Source organism: Physeter macrocephalus, chromosome 12, assembly GCF_002837175.3.
Source record: "Physeter macrocephalus isolate SW-GA chromosome 12, ASM283717v5, whole genome shotgun sequence".
Classification (NCBI taxonomy): domain Eukaryota; kingdom Metazoa; phylum Chordata; class Mammalia; order Artiodactyla; family Physeteridae; genus Physeter; species Physeter macrocephalus.
The window spans coordinates 79,451,259-79,456,758 of record NC_041225.1 but is presented as its reverse complement, the minus strand read 5'-3'; the positions used below and the strand labels follow the sequence as shown (position 1 = coordinate 79,456,758).

The window sequence follows — 5,500 nt, the reverse complement described above, 5'->3', positions numbered from 1 at the left end:
CGGCGGGGCCCGTGAGCCATGGCCGCTGAGCCTGCGCGTCCGGAGTCTGTGCTCTGCAACGGGAGAGGCCACAGCAGTGAGAGGCCTGTGTACCGCAAAAAAAAAAAAGAGAAAACTTGAGGTGCATCAGAATCCCCTGGAGGACTTGCTAAAGCAGATTGCTGGTCCCACTCCTGGAGTTGCCTTTTAGTAGGACTGGGGTGGGGCCTGAGAATTTACATTTCTAACAAGTTCCCAAGCGTGCCCTCTGCCGCTAGTCTGGGGATCACGTGTTGAGCATCATCGGGAGCATCGCCCAGTTGGGGGAGCCTTCTGAAATGAAGGTCCCCTAGGTGGAGCACAGCCAGCCAGGGTTGCAGCCTTCAGGATGCGTACCTCTCCCTCCTACCTGTAGGGGGAAGCCTGGTTCTGCCTCAGCCCAGCGGAAGCACTGGGATAACTGCTGAATTAACTCCTGAAAAAATACTCCCGTTTCCTGAAAATCCTAGATAGATTCTAAGCCTCCCTCACGGGCCTGGGTCTGGGCCCTTGGCAGAGGAGCCCCTTTAATCTGAGTGTTCCCAGCCGGGGCTGGCTAGGGCTTTGCTACCGAAAGAGGGCAGCTCTGCTAACGCTGGACTCCCGGGGCCGGGAGTGTGATTCATTCGCCTGAAGGCTCCCTCCCACTGCTCGCAAAGTGCTGGCTCAGCGTCAGGGGCCAGGAAATGTTCCACGGGCGAACAAATTAAGACCCTGAATATTTGTGCAAGAGCTGGTGAAAGAGAAGGGCAGAAAGTGATGGAATGAGTTTTAAACAGGGTCAGTCTACCGGGGCACTGAGCATTGTTTCGGAAAGGAAGAGTATCTTCTGAAGTTGGCTGATTCTCCCCTGTGAAACTGCGCAGGGCTTCCCAAAGTCTAAACCAGCCAGCAGGGGGAGACCCTACATTTGCTCCTTGGGCTTTTAGCCCTAAGCAAGCTATCGCCCAGCCCCTCTGCTCTTATTTTTTAAAATCCCACTGTACTGAGAGATGCCTCAAACTTTTATTTAAAACAAAGGTTTTTTTTTTAGAAGCATCGTATATTTAATGTCAAAGAATTTGAATTCAAGTACAAAAATTAAACAACACATGATTTCAACATTAAAAACCATAACACTTATTACTCAGAGAACTATACAATGAATATCAAAAACACAAATGGAGCATACCTATAAAAACCTTAAATACATTAACAGCAAAATTATAATTATTTCTACAACCAACAATTATTAACTAAAATATTTATAGTTATTTTCAAGGACCACAATGGTAGACTGCTTTTTCTTTAGTACTGCATAAAATTTGCATCTTAATCTTTTTGCCCTTCATGTCTTTCTACATAATAATTAGATGCTTCCGTTTATATAATTGTTCTAATTGCTAATACAGATAGTGATCCTTGGTAATCAAATCTAGTGTAACCATTGTCTGCAAGTGCTTTAATACTTGTGAAACTCTATTTAGCACAGTTATAATGAAAAAATTTAATGTAAACTTCTGGGTTCTACTGACCACTCAGGAATCAGAAGTTATTTAAAATCCCAAAAGTTTAAAAAGAACAGCAGTTTGTTATACCTTTATCAAGAGAAATCACTGAGTAACTTTTAAAACTTAGCATTTTTACAAGTTTTACAACGGTAGGTTATTCTGAATTGCGACTGATATTTACTATGTTGAAATAAATATATAATTATCATTTTAAAACCAAATGTACAAACCCGATTCTAAAATAAAACAGTATTTTAATTTGCATGCTTTACAAGGAAAGTTTCATACTCCTGTTTACAATATTTTCTTCAGAAGGATGAGGCCTGATTGGAGATATATAGCTGCTGTCCAACATGGCTGCCATTAGCAAGTGATACTGTTGGTGACAAAGGATAGCTTGGATAAGAATAAAGCCTTGAAGTGTAAGGAAGCACCCTGGGAGTCCCAGAAGAGAGGGTAGCACTAACAGGGGAAAGACTATTTATTGAACTGTGACAGAAATTGTAGTCTGTAAATAAATACATAACAATTATGCTTCACGTCTTTATGGTTACAAATTTAATTCAAAGAGACAAAGCATTAAAACTATAATCACATAATGTTCTAATATTCAAAATCCTGATAATCTTATATTGCTGGTAAAGACTGTTTCAGCATTCACTGCATTGCAAATCCTGATAGTTTCATCAGTCAGTATTAAGTAAATTTTCACTGACACAGTGCTTCAGAGATCTTACTAGAATGCATTCTTGGATATCTGTTTCTTGGATATCTGTTAACTGTTTTGTGTCTTTATGATCACCAGAAAAGGGAATCTCTGATTTCTCTTGCTCTATCCACAATGAAGCTCCTTTTAAATTTGATACTGACACTAAGGGATCGTCCATGAAGAAAAGATATAAAACAGTGAATTCATATTTGCTTCTTTTTTGAAACTGTATTAGGTATCAAACCAGCAGACACATTTACCCCTGGACTGCAAAAACTCTCTAATATTTCATTATTTAAATACAATGTAAACATTTATACAACCCAATAAACCAATTTAACATTAGAATCCTACTGGTACCATAAAACAGTAAAATGAATCATCTTCATAAAATAAACTTCAAGAAACCATTATCAACTTACAGTACAGAAAAATCCAAAAATTAAACCAAATTATTTCTTTAAAAACCAACATTTGAGGGCTTCCCTGGTGGCGCAGTGGTTGCGCGTCCGCCTGCCGATGCAGGGGAACCGGGTTCGCGCCCCGGTCTGGGAGAATCCCACATGCCGCGGAGCGGCTGGGCCCGTGAGCCATGGCCGCTGAGCCTGCGCGTCCGGAGCCTGTGCTCCGCAACGGGAGAGGCCACAACAGAGGGAGGCCCGCATACCACAAAAAAAACAAAAAACAAAAAAACAAAAAACCAACATTTGAAATATTACTGTTCCACAATAAACATTCATCTTACGTATCAATAATTTCTTGCTTCATTAGTTATAATGTTTATAGATGTGTGTGAGTACTAAAGACCAAATTTGTAAATCCTGTACTTTCCAAAAGCTCAACTGTGTTCTTTGGTGTAGTGTAAGCCAAGGGTGTGAAAATGACTATGAAGTGATTATTTATAAAATGTACGGTGTTTCTAGGAACAGAAGAAATTAGGTCATCTAACGCACAGGTAAAGTTTTTTCTATATTTTCCTGGTGCTATAAATGAGGGCTAAAAATGAATGTTAACTTAGTGCTGTCATGGGACTTAATATTAAGCCAACAGGAATGAGATCAACTGCAGGAGAATAAGCTCAAGCAACATCAGAAAGGACCTGTTTATTTTCTCCAAATTCTTCTACATAGGTCCAGGCTGAAGAGATTGTGTTCCCTGTCCAAATGAAGTAACGTACTGGGCTGCCAGTTCCTTTGCATCTTCCAACGTAGTACAGAGTTTGTCTGGCATGAAGTAACTCTGGGATCCATTTGCAATAGCAGGAATAATGATTTGATATGCCAAGAGTACTTTCCCATCTTGGCTTGTTGTTGAATATAAGTAATACTCTGGTGGTGCCCAATTATTTTTGTTGCAGTAATAATCCAAATGCATTACTTCAGAATTGAAATGGTTGGATTTTAAAGAACACATACTAATTGGAGTAAGCTTTGTTCCAGGAAAAAATGGATAAGCGCATCTTTCAATTTCAGGGGGATTTGGGCCATGCTGGCCATTGAGACAAGCTGGAAGAGTTGGTGCCATGCTTAGAGTTTTTGGGTGGCTCTCTTCTTCGTTAGCAAACACAATCAGGTTTTCCAAATTGGGGCTAATCTGACCATTAAGATGCTGTCTCCAAGTGTTTTCTTTATTTACAGGTTTTCCCAGTGTTACCTCAATACTTGCTCCATCAATGCATTTTCCATTCATAACAGACATAGCAGCCACTGCATCTTCTCTGTTGAAAAAGTGAACAAAAGCATAATCTCTAAGTTTCTTTACTCATTCAACTGCACCAGGTTTGAATTTATTGAATTCTGCTTTAATTGTTTCCTCTGTAGTTGAGATCATTACATTTCGTACATAGAGAACTTTAACTCTCTGAGTGGTTTCCTCAACAACCTCTTTCTCTGGGTCAGCCCAATCTACCTGAATGGTATGGCCCTACAGTTGGAAGGTTCCTGGAATTAGTTTTCTCCTAGCCATAGCAGCAGCTCTGTGAGATTCATACTCAACAATCGCAAAACCGTGATTTTTGGTCTTATCAGTTGCGCTTGGGTGAACAATGACCTCTACAACTCCTTCTGTAACTTTCTTCATTTCCTCTAAGATTTCTTCCTTCTTCTTTTCCTTCAGAATAGCTCCAATAAATAATCTGCAATTATCCAAGCTTACACACACACCGATAAACTTCCCTGGTCGAATCTCATAATTATTAAGAATTCTGATGGCTAACTGGACTTCTTCTTTTGTAGTACACATCACAAAAGCATAACCTCGATTTTCACCCCTAAATTCCATCATAAGTCGAAATTCATATATCTTCCCAGCTCTTTCAAATACAGGAACTAACTCATCTTCATACATATCACGAGGTATTTTTCCCACAAAAACTTCACAGCCTCTAGGTGGAGGTGGACCTTCCCAACCTGGAGGCGGACCACCAAACTTCCTTTGCCCATTTTCTTGAACCATGTTGTACCCAGTCTTTTCCATCAAAGCAAGTAATGCTGCTTCATTCTGAGTACCAGTTCGAACTTTACTGCATCCATTTGTTCCACCTGTATTTTCTTCATTCATGGTTGCAGTTCCCCTCGGGTCTTCAAATGTTGGTCCTAAATACCTGGGACCAACGACCACAAACCGCCGCCACCTTTTCGGGGCCAGTTGGTGGGACCGGGGGTCACCGCAGGGGGCAGGGGAGCCCACGTGGAGGAGCTCGCGAGGTCCTCGCGCCTGGCCTGGTCTCCCTTTAATTTATTTTATATTTGGCTGCATTGGGTCTTCATTGCTGCGCACCGGCTTTCTCTAGTTGCGGTGAGCAGGGGCTACTCTTCCTTGCGTGAGCGTGCTTCTCATTGCAGCTTCTCTTGTTGTGGAGCACAGGCTCTAGGTGCGTGGGCTTCAGTAGTTGTGGCTCGTGGGCTCTAGAGCACAGGCTCAGTCGTTGTGGCGCATGGGCTCAGTTGCTCCGCGGCATGTGGGATCTTCCTAGACCAGGGCTCGAACCCGTGTCCCCTGCAATGGCAGGCAGATTCTTAACCACTGCGCCACCAGGGAAGCCCTCAAACTTTTATTTAAAACAAAGTGAGAATAAATAAGCAATACAAAACACAAAAAAACAAAAAAACTTCCAAGCTGAACGAAAGCCTTCTGTGTGTGCAGCAAGCAGAGACAGACAGCCTACCAAATCCAGAGGTAGACTGCTCCAACAGATAACAACTCTCCCACTAAGGAAGCTGCCCGGCTAATAGACTTGCCCAGTATGGAAGAGGAAGGCATTCTGGGGACAAGGAAGGAGGAG

General features: G+C 41.9%; 1 pseudogene; it reads right to left on the bottom strand.

Moving 5' to 3' along the window:
* Positions 1 to 3,320: 3,320 nt before the first annotated feature.
* On the bottom strand, positions 3,321 to 4,776 carry LOC102987087 (probable RNA-binding protein 46; annotated as a pseudogene).
* Between the last annotated feature and the right edge of the window lie 724 nt (positions 4,777 to 5,500).